Consider the following 21,033-nt stretch of genomic DNA (forward strand, 5'->3'; position numbering starts at 1 on the left):
TATGTTATGCATTGGCCACCTCCTTCTCATGCTTGATTGTGGCTTAGAGATAAGGGTCAAACTCATCCTTATGATTTGGAGGACATGAGAGAGTACTTGAACTTATATGCTTATTGTGTGAGATGAATTATTATTATTTTTATTTGATGAATGTTTGAGTAGGGTAACTAGATACCCTAGGTGGGTGGCTCACTATAGGTTTCCAGGACCCAAAGTGGTTGCTAGGAGATCCTATGAGTGGGTTTAATTCAAGTGATAACCTTTTTAAAACCGAACTTGGGTTGGGTTGGGCTATAACACACTAATACAAGATAAATGATTATTTTAGTCCATATAGGCCTGTTGGAGTACCGTGACCATTATTACAGGCTGGGTGGATCCTTTTAAGAAGGGACTGTGGTACATGGTAGGTAGGGTGGATGCCGAAATTAAGGCTATATGATGACACCCACCTAGTATGTGGTTTGGTTCTCTCTCTCTCTTGTGATGTTATTTGATGTTGTTATGTGATATGTGGTTGTTGTTTATTGTTTTGGGGAAACATGTCTCATGGCCTTGGTATTGCCATAGTACTTGTGTGGACCTTGGTTTTATCTGCTAGCATGAGTGAGTGGACCTTTGTGGTTCCACGTGGTTGGGTGCTAAATATTTTTTGAGGTGTGTTCGTGATCTCTTTTGATGATGCTTCTTAATCCTTGATTGAAGATGCTGAAGACCTTTCTTTTGAACTAGTACATTCAAATATTGTAAAGATTATTTGTAAGCCATGAATGGCCTTATAATAAACATGTAATTTTATGAAAAGCATTGTAAAAGGGAGGGTAGTTTATAGGAACTATGATAAGGGATGATTAATTTGTATTTGAAACAATGTTTTTAAAAGTTATGTTACCCTTCCTAACGTTTCCCTTTATGGTCTTATTGTGGTGTTGTGAAAATTGAGTAGAAGGAATTAATAGAAACTACAATTGCATTATCATATATGTTGTTATCAAATGAAAAGTATTAATTGCATGGATGTTGTAAATAATAATCAAGGGGAAAATGATGCAAACGATAGTTATTAATTCTATAGTGGGAATGAGATTATGGGAAATAGGATTGTTATGTACTTTTACTTTGGTCTCAAATGAAATGATAAAATCTTTGTAGCATATCAAATAGATAGTAAAGTTAATGTGTTGTGAAATATTATATCATGCTCAAAATTAAGAAGGTCATTGTATGTTTATTTTATGCACATTATGTTATGTGTTAAGCTGTTATATCTTTCAATTATGTTGATGAACATTAAAGGGAACCTGTAAGGGCATTAAGTATGTTTACTTTCTAGAAGGGGTAGATGTATATTATATTAAAAAAAAAAAAATTGTAGCATATTTTGGAAGTTTTGTTCTTATCCTACTGGGTTCCTTGGCAGGGCATGACAATTTGGTATCAGAGCCCTATGTTGCTACACTGGGAGCTCTAGGGTCTATTGTTCTTAGTTAGATTATATTTTTCATCTATATATATCCTTTCTTATGTTGTGTTACTCTCCCAGATGGCCCCCGTTACCCGTAGAGCAGCTAGGGATGGAAACTGAAACTCTACCTCTAGGTCTCAGCAAGAGAGTTTCCAAGGGGACCATGAGGGAGAACAATCCCAAGGTACCCATAGGGAAGAGAGTGATGAAAGTCAGAATAACAAATTTGAATGGGTTCAATTGAGGCGCATGATGGGGGAGATCCTACAGAGGTTATATACAATTGAAAATAAAGAAAACCATTATGAAGGAAATAGCTCTCAACATTATGATAGGAAAAGAGATAGGAGCCCTAGAAGAGAGATAAGAAGACTAGATAGTGATTTTACTACTCCAATGAGAGATTTACTTAGGGCTAAGATACTCCTTTTCTTTGGCAATGAGGGAGGATCTACAACAAAAACTTGGATATTTGATCTTGAGAGATGTTTCACCATGCACCCTTTTAGTAGCAGTGTTAAAGCTAGGTGTGCCATTATGCACTTAAGAAAGTTTGCTTCAGCATGGTGGTGAATGGAGGAAGAAAAATCCAAGTCAACATAGACACCATTTCTTGGGAGTTATTTTTAGAAAGCTTTAAAGATAGATTCATTTTATATCAATGGAGACAGGGTAGAGTAGAAGAATTCCATCACCTAAAGCAAAACAACATGTCGGTTGAAGATTATGAATGAAATTTCTATGAATTTAAGCCCTTCTTAGGTTATAAGGAGGATGGACCTATGTTGGTGCAACATTTTATTAGAAGATTGAATGACCATATTTCTGGGGATGTAGCGGTCTTTGAAACAAAGAGTCTTCGAGATGCAATAGCCAAAGCCTTTCTGGTGGAGAGGAATGTTAATTTGGGTTTAGGAGGCCATTCTGACAATTGAGGTAATAGTGTTGGGGCCATCTCTAAGGGGAACCAATATCAAGGGATGTCAGGTTCTAAGAATCAATAATCAACTCTCAAAGGAGGATATTTCTCACACAAGAAAAAGTCCCAAAATTACAATCAGAGTGGTATAAAATTTCAATACCAACAAAATTGTGGTAATTATCGCACCTAGCAAAAGTATACCCCTCAACCATCCTAAAATTCTCAAAACATTAATAAAGGGAGTTACCAACAATTGAGTGCACCATCTACAAGAAATTTTGTGAGAAACACGGGTTGTTATTCTTGCGGGCAGCATGGGCATATTATAGTACATTGTCCTCAATGCACTAAGTCCCTCGCAAACCAGAATCAGGTAGCCTCCGAACCCACAGTAGGAAATGTAGGCCAGTCCCATATAATATTTGCCGCAATAGAGCAAAAGCAAACTGATCACCAAGGCATAGTTATTGAAACCACAGGTTCGTTAAAGGGTAAAACTATATCTATTTTATTTGATTATGGAGCAACTGATTCCTTCATATCTTGATCCATAGTAGAAAAGTGTGGGCTAGTGGCAAAAGGGCAAGGAGTTAAGTGGTAGGTAGAACTAGCCTCTAGGACTAAAATGACCATAGATTTATGTGTCCAAGAATGTGAATTGGGATTAGGACCCTTCACTACAAATGTAGACCTTCATGTAATCCCTCTCGGCTCTTATGGGGTTCTTTTAGGTATGGATTGGCTAGGGAAGCATGAATCCAACATAGAGTGCAAAAAGAAAACTATATATTGTATTGATGATTTTGGTGAGCATAGAGTGATAGTAGGTATAAGGCAACCCATATTTCTCCATATGATATTTGCAATGCAACTCAAGCGATGCATGCGAAAGGGATGTCAACTTTTTGCAGTCTCAGTTAATGATCTTGATGAAGAGGAAAGTAAGGAATTAACACTTGATCACCCCTTGCTTCAAGAGTTTGTTGATGTATTTCCTAAGGAAATCCCAGGAATGCCTCCAAAAAGGGATATTGGTTTTCGTATAGACTTGGTACCGGGAGTGGAACCCATCTCCAAGGCTCCATATCGCATGACTACTCAGGAACTAAGTGAGTTAAATTTACAATTAGAGGAACTATTGGAAAAGGGGTTTATCAGGCCAAGTGTATCACCATGGGGTGCTCCAGTGATTTTTGTGAAGAAGAAGGATGGTTCTCTTAGGGTTTGTATTGATTATCGACAACACAATAAAGTTACCATTAAGAATCGATACCCACTACCCTGTATTGATGACTTTTTGATCAGATGAAAGGGGGTATTTTCTAAAATTGACCTTAAGTCAGGATACCACTAGCTAAGGATCCTTGAGACTGACATCTATCATACAACCTTTCGTACTTGATATGGCCACTATGAATTCACTGTGGTGCCTTTCAGTCTAACTAATGCTCCTTCAGTAGTCATGAGCCTTATGAATGGAGTATTCAGAACTTACTTGGATAAGTTTGTGATATTTTTCTTAGATAATATATTGGTGCACTCAAAAATAGTGGAAGAGCATGAACAACATCTATGCCAAGTGTTACAATGCCTACAAGAGAATCAGCTATATGCTAATGTTGAGAAATGTGAGTTCTTTCAAACTGAAGTTAAGTATCTTGGTCACGTTATCTCAAGGGAAGGAATATGTGTGGACCCAACAAAGATTCAAGCCATAGTAGAATGGCCAACACCCGCTAATGTCTTATAAGTTTGCAGTTTCATGGTCCTAGCTAGCTATTATCGACATTTTGTTATGGGTTTTTCCAAGATAGCTCATCCTATTAGTTCCTTACAGAGGAAGGGGAAGAAGTTTATTTGGACTGAAAAATGTGAAGAATCTTTTCAATGTTTAAAGGAGAAGCTAACTAGTGCTCCAATTTTGGCAATACCTAACCCCTAAGAAGATTTTATGGTCTGCACAGATGCTTACTTGGAAGGCATAGGGGCAGTATTAATGCAGGAAGATAGAGTTATTGCTTATGAGTCTAGGAAGTTGAAAACATATGAACACAACTATCCTACTCGTGATTTAGAGTTAGTGGTTGTAGTTCATGCCTTGAACCGATGGAGACATTTCTTGTTAGGACATTGATTTGAACTCCATATAGATCACCACAACCTTTAGTACATATTTACTCAGCCTAATCTCAATGCCAGGCAACGCAGGTGGATGGAATTTTTGTGTGAATATGATTTTGAAGTAAAATACATTCAAGGAAAAGAAAATATAGTTGTGGATTCCTTGAGCTATAGGAGGCATGAGATATTGATAGTAATAGTTGAAGTTGATTTGAAGAGTAAGATACTTGATGCACTCCCATTAGATGACTGGTATCAAGAGGTCCGATTAGAGATTGCTTCAAGCAGAATGCTAGAAGGTAGATATACTGGATATTCAATGGATATTTATGGTCTTCTTAGGTGTATGGAATGTATTTATGTTCCACCCTCCGATGGACTTCGAAGGTTAATTTTAGTGGAAGCCCATTGTGCACCTTACTCGGCACATCCTGGTGTCAAGAAGATGCATGCAGATTTGAGGCAACTTTACTATTGGGCAGGAATGAGGAGAGACATAGCAGACTTTGTATCTTGTTGCCTTGAGTGTCAAAGGGTGAAGGCAGAGCACTAGCATACAATGGGATATTCACAGTCCCATGCAGTTCCAGAATGGACATCATTTCTATGGATTTCATAGTTGGCTTGCCTACATCTTCACTACGTCATGATGCCATTATGGTTATCGTTGATCAGTTGACTAAGGTCGCTCATTTTTCTCCTCTTAGATCTTCATATACAACATCTTTAGTAGAAAAGATTTTTGTCAGAGACATTGTTAGATTACATGGAATTCCACGTAAGATTATTTCAGATTGGGATCCAGTGTTCACTTTGGATTTTTGGACAGCCTTGCACCATGATTTAGGGACTCAGCTAAACTATAGTACTACTTACCATCCTGAGACCGATGGTCAAACAAAGCGAGTTAATCAGATTTTGGAAGACATTTTGAGGATGTATGTGATGGATCGACAGTCCACTTGGGAGGATTACTTGTATCTAGTCGAGTTTACATATAGCAATGGGTATCATAGTTCCATCAGCATGTCACCGTATCAGGCCTTGTATGGTAGACCTTGTCGCACACCCTTGAGTTGGGATAGATTGGATGATAGGACACTTCTTGGATCAGAAATGTTATAAGATATGGAAGTACAGGTTTAGGGTATTAGAGAACAATTGCCAACCGCACAAGATAGACAGAAGAAGTATGCAGATGCCCATAGGGTTGATAGGCAATTCGTAGTTGGTGATAGGGTATTTTTGAGGGTCTGCCCTCATAAGAGCCCAATTCGTTACGAAAAAGGTTCTAAGCTCACACTTAGATTTGTAGGTCCATTTGAGATCCTCGAGAGGATAGGACCAGTTTCTTATCGACTTGCCCTACCGACTAGCCTTGGACATATTCATGACATATTTCATATTTTTGTTCTTAGAAAATATATTCCAAACTTGACACATGTTTTGGATTGGACTTCTTTATAGGTCGCAGATGGGTAGCTGGCTTTGGAGCTAGTATGTATACTACATCAGTGGACACTGCCCCTCAGGGGGCGCACCATAGAGTAGGCAAGGGTTCAATTGGACCCAGATGATGAAACTTTAGCTACATGGGAGGATTTGCGCAGACTTAGAGCTACTTACCCCTATTTTTTTATAGGCTTCTAGTAGTAAGCCTAGTTCTAGGGGGGGAGGATGTAATACCCACCCTAGCAGATTTTCTTGGCATGGACATTATTTGTTATATTTGGTGATATTGGACTCTATATTTCCTTGTTAGAGTAGATAATGAGACATATTTAGTTATATTTGCACCTTTATTGTTTAGTATGTTATCTGATGCATTTGTCAGTTAGGGGTTTCATTGGTTTATGTACATGATTTCATTGTGATAATATTTTCGTATGGCTGTTATATTATATGATTATTATCTTGAGCTAACAATGCTAACCCAATCATGCTTGGAATGGATTACTATATGAGATATCTATAGGATGAGGGGAGGTAGTCGTAGTTACTCTACGGTGACCCACACGATGCCACACTCCCCCTTCTTATTTGTCATTTATATATGGATATATATTTCTATCATTTCAGTGATGCAAGACTGCAGGTACTAGGCACCAACTCCACCTGGCTACATAGGTCTGAGCATGTCTCTAAATCCTTGAATGTTATTTTTGTAGAGATAACACCAAGGTTCCCACAAGTAAACCTATTAGACGTAGGTCTCTCATTTAGGAAGATCACCCTATCTTGAGGGTTGGGTAATGTCATGTTTATGATGGGTATTGGGTTGACTATTTTGATTGGTTCTGATTTATGTTGTACGTAATGATTTTTATATAATGTTTGATTATTTCTTTGATAGGATACCTACACATTAAATGATATAAGTGGCTTATGTTATGTTGCATTAAAAAGATGAAACAAAAGTAATATAGATGTATTATGTTATATTTATGAACATATATCTATATATATATGTAGGCACATATGTGTGCACCCATATATGCGAATATATATATATTGTAAAGCGGAAAATCGCAATCGAACCCTAGTTGCACTCCCCTCTTCCAACTCCGAGGAGAGAGAAGGGAGGTTCGCTAGGATTCGATGGTTTTCACTTAGGGGAGAGACTTTACATTCAAAAGAGGGGTTGAAACCCACAAGATCCAATCCCACGCAATGCAAGATTGGATGCTAAATGTGTTTCAAGGGTTAAGACAGCAAGGCTACCCTCTTTCGTAAAGAATGTTGATAGGAGAATTAAGCTAAGCATGCATAGAAAGTGATAAAGATTCGCTTATAAATTGAGATAGGAATACAGTATGAAGCTGCGGACCTGGAATTAGCAGTAAAATGTCGATACGGGGCTGTCCTGCAAATTTGAGCAAAAGTTGTCGGGACGATGGCACCCGGTGCCACGGTCCTCCGAAAAATCCACGAAATGAAGGGGGATCTGTTCGTCTCTGCACAAGGATTCCAGATCTTCAATTTCAGCAGCGTACCTCAAACCTACACACAGGAAAGCGAAGACAATTGGGGGGTTAGGGATTAGGGGTTTGCCTTTAGGTCAAACCCCGGTTTTAGAATTAACCAAGAAATGAGCAAGAGCTATAAATGTAAATGACTGTAAAACAAGTACTAATACCTTGTTCTAAGGATGTTTGTATCCTTATGTGCGAAGGTTTAGATGTTGTATGTTGTATGTCGTAGTAGTATGTTGTATGTAGCATGTAGTATGTGATCTCCTCTTCAATGGTTGAATCCTTGTCTTGAATGCAACACTTAGCCTTGAATGGAGACTTAGAAGGAATGCTTGAATGCTTGAGTATAGTTTCCATGCCTTTTTCATCATGTATGTGTTATGTCCAAATGAGAGAGAAAAATGTAGTTTATATACTTGTCATTTAGGGCTGATAGACTGATTTTCCCGACCTTAGGCCGACCAGGAAAGATAATTTCCAAATTGCAAACAAAAAGACCTGAGACCCCTTAGGAGACCAGGCCCAAAATAGGACCCAGGGACCAGGGCACTGGGCGCCATGGTCCTGAAGGACCAGGGTGCTGGGCGCTCTGGTCCCACCTCCCGGGACAGCAGGGTGCAAGGAGGTTCAGGCCAGGGTGCTTGAAAAATGCAGTTTTCAGTGTCGTGAGCAAGTTTCAGGGTCTCCATTCAGGTTGCGTGTTGCATCGCCATCATGAAGACCGAAATGCAGTCGAAATTGCAAGTGTCACAATTTTAGGACGCTACATTTAGCCCCCACTTTAGCGGGAGTATGTATGCTCATACTTCCGGTAAAGTACAAGGAAACAACATTGAAAGACTTTCACCACGTCAAGGAGGCAAGATACACCAAGCCCCCAGTGGACTAAGGATCTTACGACTTCGATTGACAAAGTAAAAGGGAAGATCGCGAGGAAGAACCATGACTGTCAGTAGTAAGGCTCCCTCACTATGAGTCATGCAAGAAAGATATCAAAAATTTTCAAGGCAAGGCTAAATTTGCCAAGAAATTTTCAAGTATCTTGAAAAGATATGAACGGGATGTAGGCCCCCCTACGTTAAAGTGATCGCACACACCTCACCGGGGGTGATTGTTTTAATGTAGTGATACACATAAGAAATGAGAAAGGAAAGGAGCACGTTATCGCAAGGATTTAGCCCCCAAGTGTGAGATAAACCCAGGGATAATAGACACAAAACATAAAGCACGAGGTGACTTCGCTTTCCTCGGGGTCAGTATGCTGTATGATAATTCATGTATATATATCATATGTATGTATGCATAATTGTTCTTCATTCCCCAATCAAGGAAGGTCACCTAGAAGAAGGGAACACATGTGTCTTTTGAGTCAACATGAGAGAGATCGAGAGATCTCAATTCTTTGCATCGTCCTCAAGTAGACAACACCAAGGACAACAAATAGAAGAATGAGAATAACATATAGAAGAAGTAACAAAAGAGAGGGGGAGAGAATCTGCTCTACTAATGTAACTATTCTAGCATGTCATCTACCCCCCGATCTTGCTGATCAATGTTTCGGGAAGGCAGGGAACACGCTAGAGGAGGAACATTCAACACAGCAGATGGAGCTATCACAAGATCCAAACAAGGGCTATGTTCATGTTCCGAGCCACGTTGTTCTTGTCTAGGAGCTAGGATAAGTGCTTTAGAAAATTCATTAGATAAATGGTTATCAATATCAACAAGTTCATATTCACTATCAGAAGCAAGAGGAGTAATATTTTCATCATGAATAACATTTTCATCCATATCATCATCAAGATTTATAAAAATAGGATCTTTAACTCGCACAGGATCAAGACCATCATGCATCTTATGTTTAGGAGATTTAGGCTCAATGTCCAGCTGAGGAGAAAATGGAATAATGCTTGTTGAAGGTGTTTTTGGAGATTGCAAAGTTTGAGCTCTAAGACGATGCTTTCGCCGGCGTTCACGTGCAGAACGATTTCGTCTAGTCTTAGTAGGAAGTGAAGAAGATTGAGGAGGAGGAATGTTCTCATCCTTAGCACTTGGGTGTTTACGTTGTGGTCTCTTAGGCTAGATAATAGGAGAAGAAGAAGGTCTCTTCTCTCTATAAAAAGATGGAGGAGGAACTACTCCATACAAAGGAGGAATATTTGGTTTAGGGAGAAGACCAAGTCCATCATGACGAGGAGGTATAGGTCTACTCTTAGGAAGTTTATTAGGTATAGACATAGTCACATCCATAGGGATGGGTTGAGAATCTTCTTGAGGAAAGACATTAGTTTTATCTTTCAAAGGAAGAAATTCCTTCTCAAGAATGATAGGAATATCAAGTTTAGGTGCTCTAGGTTCACTTAGAGATAGGATCATATCTGTTTTCGACTTTTGATAAGATTTGAAAAGATGATCACTTCGCGGAGGAAGAGATTGGAATTGTTTAGGCCAAAAGTAATCAATAGGAACACTAGAGGTTCTTTCAGCTGGTTTAAAGAGACTATGATTGACAGTAACAACTTCACCATTATGGGGAAATTTCAGACACTTATGAATAGGAGAAGCAATAGCTTTCATGGAAGATAGCCAAGGATAGCCAAGCTTCACACGAAATTGTTCGGAAGATGGAATAATAGCAAAGTTCACATCAAGAGATTTGTTATGGACCTGAATAGGCAATGTAATAAAACCAATTGCGGGAGAAGAAAATGCATCAAATAGTTTCACAATCACATCTGTTTTGTCATATATCACTTGATTCAATTGCAAAGTAAAAAGAAATTCTTCAGTAATAACATTAACCATGCACGAAGGATCAATAAGCACTCCACGGCAAGGTGTATTCTTGACTTTTGCAACTATGTATAAAGGACCATCAGGTGCCCTAATGGTTTCACTAGAATCAAATGTGATGGAAGGTTCTTTAGGGATTTCTTGCTGCTCTACAAAGTTAATCACATTCGGAGTCATAGACACAAGACCATCAGATGAGAGAGAGGAATCATTAGCCTCAATTGCATTAGAGGTATGAGAAGGCAATGGATCAGTGAAAATCTAAAGATTTTGGTTAGGAGGAGCTACAGATGTGTTGCCTTTATCATTCACTCCAGAAATAGAGATAGTATTGTTATCAATCAAATCTTGAATTTTACCCTTTAAAGAAAAACATTTTTCAGTATCATGCCTAGGCTGACGGTGAAATTGACAAAAAGCTTTGTTATCAAAATAAGGTGAAGTAATCTTTGCAGGATCAATTTGTCTTATAGGAGGAAGAGTAAGCACATTTTGTTCCAATAACTTATTCATAATACTATGCAATGATTCATTCAAAGGAGTATACTTTCTTTCTTTCTTGAAAAATTTAGAAATAGGAGGCACACCTGATGCTGCATTCACATTGTTGTTGATGATTTTTTCATTGAATTTGATGGAATCTCTGTTCGGTTTAAACTTCCCAAATGGTTGTTGACTGCTATCACCCTTATCACTCGGAGCCATAGGATGTGATTGTTCCATTTGACTCACAGTCAGTTGATAATTGTGAAGAGTTGCACACAACTGTTGGAAAGAAGTAAACTCAGAAAATAGAAGTTTGTCTCGAATATCTTTTTGTAAATTAGAAAAAAAGATTCTTTGAATATCATTATCAGGCACTGGAAAAGAAATTTGAGCATACAAATGCTTATATCTACCAATGAAATCAGTCACTTTTTCTTTAACACCTTGTTTACAATGCATTATATCAATCAAAGTAACCTTAGGACTTATATTGTTTTGAAATTGTTGAATGAAAGCATTTGCAAGTTGTTCGAAAGAAGTAATAGAATAAGAAGGCAATGAGCAATACCATTGTAGGGCTTTGTCTCTTAATGTTCTAGTAAACAGTTTTGCAAGCAACCTTTGGTCATAAGCAAAATCGGTACATATTGTTTGAAAAGTCTTAACATGTGTTAGAGGATCTCCTTTACCATTATAAAGTTCCAAATGCGGGATTTCAACATGTTTAGGAGGGATAGCTCGAACAATGTCAAGAGAAAGTGGGCTCGCAACATCAAATGTGGGCACACTAAACTTAGATTGATTCATAGAGGCAATTTGTTGCTGTAAAGAAGAGACAGTTTGTGCAAGATTGTTAATGGTCACTTCAGTCGAAGAGTTCATATTAGATGTGTTAGATTGAGATGGAGGTGTTATGTTATTGAAAGAAGGTAAAGAGTAAGGTGGTGGGACTCTATGATAATTAGTCATAGGAGATGATTGGACAGGAGGAATACTACAAGGAGGAATGGAATGGTTAAATGAATTGCCCCCTTGCGTCATGTTCCTTTGTGGTGATATAATAGGCACACTCATCAAAGGAATGAATGAAGAAGTTGGATTGAATAAAGGAAGAGGGTTAATTGAAGAAGAAGGGTTGCCCCCATGACTAGTAATCACGGGAGGAATGTCTTGTATAGAAGTAGCCATGATGTTTGATGTAAAGGTAGGTATACTAGCAATAGGAGTCATCAAAGGAATAGAATGATTGACTTGTGTAGGAGGTTGTGTATAACCTAAAGTTTCGGCACAACTCTTCATAGGCATCACGTTCGAATTCACAATGTGTGAAATACCACGCAAAATATCAATTCCATTCTTATCACTTTGAAGCATACGTTTTAGACCCTCAATTAAAGGAAGAGCTTGACTATCAGGGTATTCTTGAGACATCCATTGTCGAAAATCATCAAATTGGTTATCCAATTTTGAAAGTTGTTCTTCAGAAACCTCATGGAGAGCTTCTTCATCATTAGGAGGATTAGAGGAATTACCCATGTCCTCGTTAAAAAGGCTATTCAAATTAGGTTCCATCTCCTCAGTAGTTAAACCTTGGAAAGACTTAATTCTACGGCTTCGTCTAACGGGAATAGTGTAAGTAGGGCTTATTGTTGTAAAACTCATGCACTAGAAAGAGAGAGAAGATTTTGAATTTAGAGGTAGCAATTTTCAGTAAAATCAGCCAATCTTCTGGATTTAAGCTGTTAAATGCAATCACAATAGTCTCCCAAAATTTCGGAAAAAATGCCCGGGACCGTGGCGCCCGGAGTGCAACACGGTCCTTGCAACTTTTTTCAAAATTTGCAGGGATGAAAGGTATGATGATTTTAGAGCTAATCTGAAAAAATTGAGTGATTTTACGATCTGTAGATAGGCCAAATTAAAGTTGTAATCTCAAAATTGAACCCTATCAAGATTGTCGAAAAATGCAAAATTTGAATTTTTGAAAAAGAGAGGGAAACTGAAATTTTGAATTTTATGATTTTAGAGGGAATGTCAAGAGCAATGCAAATTTTGAATTTTGAAAATTGACTCAATTTCACACAAAATTCAATTTTGAAAGCGGAAATCAAAGTTGTTGTAATTAAGCACTTAATTTCAAAAGTCACAAGTTGCAAGAATTTGAATAAAGCACTGAAATTTTTAATGAATGATAACACACTTTTCAGATTTAGGACAGTAAGAACACAATTTTGACACAAAATTTCAATTTCAATGATTTTTAAATGTTTAGAAGCCTTAATCCAAGCAATCACAAGACCAACTTTGACTGTTATTTTGAAGGTGTTAAAATTGATAAAATCTGCGAAAATTCTAGATTTTAGCAGGAAAATACAGTAAGATCTCGCTCCCGAAATTTCGGGAAAAATGTCAGGGACGATGGCGCTCGGCGCCACGGTCCTCGCAACTTTTTTCGAAATTTTCAGGGATGAAAGATATTGTGATTTTATTGCGGAATCCAAAGTTACAGCTGATTTGGAGATGTTTTGATCAGTGAAATTGTCGGACAAAGGTTGAATCAAGAGGGTTTCAAAAATTAGGGTTTTGACACTTAACCACTTAATTTTTAGAATTAAAGCACAAATATGAATTGAAAATTTGTAATAGAAGGGAAGATCTGAAACAGGCATTAACATTTAGACATTTCGTAGGTTCAATTACTAAAAAGAAAATTTAGGGTTTTTATGCAATCACCTCTAAAATTTTGCAAAAGATCAAACATGGAAATGTAATCAATTTTTTTTTTTCAGATCTAAGCATGAAAAATCAGAAAGGATGTTCACGTCGGGTTCACCAAAATGTAAAGCGAAAAATCGCAATCGAACCCTACTTGCACTCCCCTCTTCCAACTCCGAGGAGAGAGAAGGGAGGTTCGCTAGGATTCGATGGTTTTCACTTAGGGGAGAGACTTTACATTCAAAAGAGGGGTTGAAACCCACAAGATCCAATCCCACGCAATGCAAGATTGGATGCTAAATGTGTTTCAAGGGTTAAGATAGCAAGGCTACCCTCTTTCGTAAAGAATGTTGATAGGAGAATTAAGCTAAGCATGCATAGAAAGTGATAAAGATTCGCTTATAAACTGAGATAGGAATACAGTATGAAGTTGCGGACCTGGAATTAGTAGTAAAATGTCAATACGGCGCTGTCCTGCAAATTTGAGCAAAAGTTGTCAGGATGATGGCGCCCGGCGCCACGGTCCTCCGAAAAATCCACGAAACAAAGGGGGATCTGTTCGTCTCTACACAAGGATTCCAGATCTTCAATTTCAGTCGCGTACCTGCAACCTACACACAGAAAAGCGAAGACAATTGGGGGATTAGGGATTAGGGGTTTGCTTTTAGGTCAAACCCCGGTTTTGGAATTAACCAAGAAATGAGCAAGAGCTGTAAATGTAAATGACTGTAAAACAAGTACTAATACCTTGTTCTAAGGATGTTTGTATCCTTATGTGTGAAGGTTTAGATGTTGTATGTTGTATGTCGTAGTAGTATGTTGTATGTAGCATGTAGTATGTGATCTCCTCTTCAATGGTTGAATCCTTGTCTTGAATGCAACACTTAGCCTTGAATGGAGACTTAGAAGGAATGCTTGAATGCTTGAATGCTTGAGTATAGTTTCCACGCCTTTTTCATCATGTATGTGTTATGTCCAAATGAGAGAGAAAAATGTAGTTTATATACTTGTCATTTAGGGCTGATAGACTGATTTTCCCGACCTTAGGCTGACCAAGAAAGATAATTTCCAAATTGCAAACAAAAAGACCCGAGACCCCTTAGGAGACCGGGCCCAAAATAGGACCCAGGGACCAGGGCGTTGGGCGCCATGGTCCTGGGGACCAGTGTGCTGGGCGCCCTAGTCCTGAAGGACCAGGGTGTTGGGCGCTCTGGTCCCACCTCCCGGGACAGCAGGGTGCAAGGAGGTTCAGGCCAGGGTGCTTGAAAAATGCAGTTTTAGTGTCGTGAGCAAGTTTCAGGGTCTCCATTCAAGTTGCGTGTTGCATCGCCATCGTGAAGACCGAAATGCAGTCGAAATTGCAAGTGTCACAATTTTAGGACGCTACATATATATATATATATATAAAGAAGGATAAAATAAAAAGATTGAGGTTTAAAATAATGTTATCTTAGTCAATGAGTTTTGAACCTATGACTTCTCTTGTATGAGTCTTGATAGTTACCATTGAGCTACATGAGTTATTTGATATTTTTATTAGCTATCTAGTATTTAGTATACTTATTTCCATGGGGTATCTATTAAAATTTAAATAAACTATTATAGTTAGTGTTAATAAATAATACCAACCGTAGAGGTTGGAACGGTTGCTTCCCGTACAACAACCTCTCCAACTATACAAGTTGATATTATTTATTGAAGTTTGTATTTTTGGACGAAGGGGGTTGGTATTTTTTGGGAAGATAAATCAAAAGGAATTTGAAGGTTTAGGAGCAGGAAGAGAGATTTGCATAGGAAGAGGTTGGATTTTGCTTGTTCTTTCTCAAAAGATTCTCTGCAAGACCCAAGGTAGGCCGCTTTCTAGGAAGAATCCATGTGGCTTGCTTGTACTATGATTGCATAATTTAAATAAATATTAGATGAAAATTTAAATTTAAAAATCTGAGTATTATTCTGGAAATACTTTCTTCTGCTTCTTTCTGTGTTTGTGTAAGGGATATGCTTTGGTTGGGAAATTCAATTTGGAGAAAATGAGTGTCATGTTGGGGAGTAATGACTCTTGTATTTATTTTTTGTTTTATCTTTTTTATATATAAAATTTATTTATGATTTGTAGTGATTCAATTATAAAAATACATCTATAATTAAATGTCACATCTCAACCAACAAACTATTCTTCAAGTGTCAAGTATCAACCCAACAAACAAGATTTCCATTCTTATGATTGTCGCAATTTTGATAGTTCTGATTCTGTTATTCATAACTTTCATTACAGATACTCTTTTTTAAATCTCTTTAGTGAAAACATAGAAATGTAGGTGTACTAAAACATATGCAAAATTTTGGGTAATCCAATGGTTCGTTTGAAAGTTAAGTTCCGCGTACCGAGACTAATTTTCTGTCAATCAAAACTCAAAAAAAATCATTGTTTGTGTCATTAGGGCATCAAATATCTTCCTCAAACTAAAACCAAATGACTCTAAAATAAATGGATATGAAAGATAACTCGAAATGTTATAATAATCCAAAATATTTCATCTTTTAATGGTTTAAAATGAATTTATGAACATACTCTTTTACACAACTCTATCAAAGAGGGTTTTAAATAGTTTTTAGAAAATTTATTTAAAGTTTTATTATAATCTTTCGTTGAGGCTAAAATTAAATATAAATCACTATACTATTTCTCAAATATATTCCATTCTTCACTCAAACCATTTATCAAGATAAATATCTATGGAAACATGGTTCAATTTTTATGGGTTTTTGAGTTGTTCTTTGGGTTCCTTTTCCTTCTTAGGGGTTTGGGTGTTTTCTATAATAGGTACTTATATTTTAAAGACCTCTAATTCATGTATGTGAGGTGTTCATGATAAAAATAAAATAATTTCTTTTATGTATGTTATGCATTGGCCACCTCCTTCTCATGCTTGATTGTGGCTTAGAGATAAGGGTCAGACTCATCCTTATGGTTTGGAGGACATGGGAGAGTACTTGAACTTATATTCTTATTGTGTGAGATGAATTATTATTCTTATTATTTGATGAATGTTTGAGTAGGGTAACTAGATACCCTAGGTGGATGGCTCACTATAGGTTTCCAGGGCCTAAAGTGGTTGCTAGGAGATCCTATGAGTGGGTTTAATTCAAGTGATAACCTTTTTAAAAATGAACTTGGGTTGGGTTGGGCTATAACACACTAATATAAAATAAATGATTATTTTAGTCCATATAGGCCTATTGGAGTATTGCGACAATTTTTACAGGCTGGGTGGATCCTTTTGAGAGGGGACCACAATACATGGTAGGTAGGGTGGATCCTGACATTAAGGCTATATGATGACACCCATCTAGTAGGTGTTCTAGTTCTCTCTCTCTCTCTCTTGTGATGTTATTTGATGTTGTTATGTGTTATGTGGTTCTTGTTTATTATTTTGGGGAAACATGTCTCATGGCCTTGGTATTTCCCTTGTACTTTTGTGGACCTTGGTTTTATCTCCTAGCACGGGGGAGTGGACCTTTATGGTTCCAAGTGGTTGGGTACTAAATATTTTTCGAGGTGTGTTCATGATCTCTTTTGATGATGTTTCTTAATCCTTGATTGAAGATGTTGAAGACCTTTCTTTTGAACTAGTACATTCAAATATTGTAAAGATTATTTGTAAGCCATGAATGGCCTTATAATAAACATGTAATTTTATGAAAAGCATTGTAAAAGGGAAGGTAGTTTATAGGAACTATGATAAGGGATGATTAATTTGTATTTGAAACAATGTTTTTAAAAGTTATGTTACCCTTCCTAACATTTCCCTTTATGGTCTTATTGTGTTGTTGTGAAAATTGAGTAGAAGGAATTAATAGAAACTACAATTGCATTATCATATATGTTGTTATCAAATGAAAAGTATTAATTGCATGGATGTTGTAAATAATAATCAAGGGGAAAATGATGCAAAGGATAGTTATTAATTATATAGTGGGAATGAGATTATGGGAAATAGGATAGTTATGTATTTTTACTTTGGTCTCAAATGAAATGATAAAATCTTTGTAGCATATCAAATAGATAGTAAAGTTAATGTGTTGTGAAATATTATATCATGCTCAAAATTAAGAAGGTCATTGTATGTTTATTTTATGTACATTGTGTTATGTGTTAAGCTGTTATATCTTTCAATTACATTGATGAACATTAAAGGGAACCTGTAAGGGTGTTTACTTTCTAGAAGGGGTGGATGTATGTTATATTAAAAATAAATAAAAAAATTGTAGCATATTTTGGAACTTTTGTTCTTGTCCTACCGGGTTCCCTAGCAGGCATGACATTGGACCCCTAAACCACTGTAGGTCTTTTCCCTTGAATGAAGAGGGAAGAAGCCTCACTTCTATGTTGTCTTTTGTGATGTAGAAAATAGAGGAAATACCTGCTACCTCTTGAATGTGCTCAGTTGGGGTGATAGAGGTTTCGCCAATGAAAAAAGGTACAACCCTAAAGGCTTCAACTGGGATGTCATTCCTTTGGGCTAGAGCTAAGGGGCTACCACCATTAAAGGTGACAAAAGCATGCATTCTAGGGATAGATATATTTTAATACTACTCCCTCTACTTCTAGAATCTGAAAGTTCATAGTATCAGACAAAAATACCTCTAGAAGGAGCTCATGTTCAGCTATTTGATGTGAAATGGCTACTGGTCCTGAACAAGAGCTTGGGTCTGATGCTCAGAGTCGCTAGGTGTTGATGTGACTACCTCCAAAGATTGAATTTTTGATGGACACACCAACCATTGACAAAATGATAAGAAGCTTTAACTAGATATGGTTTAATCGGTCACACCTAGCATGCCAAAAACTATTACAATAAAAATTTACACACGTGGTGATCAGGCTTGACCACCAACCTTGTGAAAAATTGAATCAACCTCTCAAATGTAGGACCTTGAACTATTGTGATGTTGAATCAACAAAGAACATCAACTTCCTCTCCAATCTGAATGCAGAGTGTTGGACCAACCCAACATTGATAAAGCCAATCTATGGTTTGATAGCGAAAAGGGAGAAAGAGAAGGGTTGCAAGAAAGAAGGGAAAAGGGTTTGCACCCAAACTAAAATAATGATCCATCCCTACCTATAATTGCACAAAACATTAATGAAAACTACCCAAGGTTGCACACAATTCTATTCTACTTAGCCATCTAATTGTGAGTGAAGGCTGGGAATCAACACAGTCACTTACACTACAAAAAAATAAAGGAGAAAGCATTCAAACAAAGAGGTAAACACTTACACAAATTGTAAGAATCAAATAAAGGAAAGAAAGATAGTTTTATTGATAAAAGGGAAAGGCAAATTTAGAGATGCAAAGAGTCATAAGAATTTTGCACAAGAAAATAAAGGAGAAGATCCCAAGAAAAATGTACAAAATTGTCTTTATAGTTTATGCATAACTCAAATGGTTACATTGAGAAAACCCTAACCTCACCCGGGTTAGGTTACAAAAATATCTGAGGAGATGGAGAGATCAGATCTAAGATCTAATGGCATGCTACAGCTAGCTCTGGGAGCGTCCTCTACCTCTGGAAGAGCAAATATCTCTAGAAATAAGGGAAAACCCTACATCTGGATGCATCTTTGTGTACTGGATGGCATCTGTAGGCACAAAAAGGTCTTCAAACCAAATTTAAGAGGAATGGGTTGCATTTAGAATCATCAACAGGCATCATGTCTCGCATTATGGCCTCAAAATCTGGTGGTTGGAGCGAGATCGAGTCCAAAATCAGGCACCAACTAAGAAAAAAATGACCTCGACCATCAGGTCGACAACAATGCCAAAGTATCATAGACCAGTTTATTTTGCATCATCAGATATCTTGTCCCCCTTTGACAACAATGCCAAAGTATAGGCACAAGCTTTCATTCTCCACTATGCTACTCCCCCTATGGAGTAGCATCCTTCAACACATCAATCCTGAAAGATGTGAAACTGTAGTACCTAACTGATGTGGAGCACACAACTTTACTTGACTTCATGAAGGGGAAGAACCCCTAATTGACGTCTCAAATAGGTAAATGTAGTCTTTGGTAAAGGCTTAGTAAATATATCTACTAGTTTCTCCTTACTGGAAACATGTTCTAATACAACATCCTTATTCTGAACCTTCTCTATCAAGAAATGATACTTGAGCTCAATGTGCTTAGTTCTAGCATGCAATACCAAATTCTTAGAAATGTTGATTGCACTAGTATTGTCACAAAATATACTCACCGGTTCAGATATAGGTACTTTGAAACCTTCCAATACATGTTTCATCCAAATTGCTTGAGTGAAGTTCATAAATGCTGCCACATATTCTTCTTCAGCTATAGACTGAGAAGTACAACTCTGCTTCTTGCTTGTTTAGGAGACTAGTCTTCCACCAAGAAATAATACTCCACCAATTGTGCTCTTTTGGTTGTCTACATTACCTGCCCAATTAGCATTGGTATATACTTTGAGATTAAAGTCACCATTATATGAATACTACAATCCATAGTCAACTATTCCTTTCAGATATCTAAGAATCCATTTGACATCTACCAAGTGGGATTCTCTTGGACTAACCTGAAAATGATCTACTATGCCCACTGCATGAGCAATATCTGGTCTATTGTGCACCACATAGTGCATCTTGTCGATCATTAACCAATACTCCTTCTCATTCACCAACGTTGAATCATCTCACTTAGTTAGTTTACAGTCGGTCACCATCGGTGTACCAACTGGTTTGCTTTCTTCCATGCCAAAGGTCTTCAATACCTCTTTGACATACTTGGACTGGGTAATAAAGATACCCTCTTTCATTTGTTGAATCTATAAAGCAGTAAAGAACTTTATCTCTCTAGTCAGAGACATCTCAAACTCTTTCTTCATTACATATGCAAAAGCATGACTCATTTTATCATCTCCTCCAAAGATTATATCATCTACGAATACTTCATAGATCAGAATTTGATCACCTTTAGATTTTAGGTAGATGTTGCTATCGTCACTTGTTCTCTGAAATCCCATCTTCACAAGATGAAAGTGTAACAGTTCATACCATGCCCTAGGTTCTTGTTTCAATCCATATAGGGCTTTGTGTAATCTACATACCATGTTACTATCTTCTAATAGAGAAAACCCATCTGGTTGCTCAATATAGACTTCCTCTTCTAGGATTCCATTAACGAATGCTAACTTCACATCCATCTGATAAAGCTTAAATCCCTTAAATACTGCAAATGCAAGTAGTATTCGGACACCTTCCAGTCTAGCCACAAGAGAAAAGGTTTCTCCATAGTCTTCTCCCTCTTCCTGAGCATATCCTTTGCATACAAGTATTTCCTTGTTCCTCACAACTATGCCTTCTTCATTTAGCTTATTCCTGATGACCCATTTGGTACCTATGAAATTCTTGTGTTCTGGTCTGGGTACCAAGGACCATGTTGCATTCTTTTCTATTTGGTCTAGCTCCTCTTCCATTGCCTTAATCTTGTCTTCATCTGTAAGTGTTTCTCTGGAAGTCTTGGGCTCTAATTTAGA

Source organism: Cryptomeria japonica, chromosome 7 (genome assembly GCF_030272615.1).
Source record: "Cryptomeria japonica chromosome 7, Sugi_1.0, whole genome shotgun sequence".
Taxonomy (NCBI): domain Eukaryota; kingdom Viridiplantae; phylum Streptophyta; class Pinopsida; order Cupressales; family Cupressaceae; genus Cryptomeria; species Cryptomeria japonica.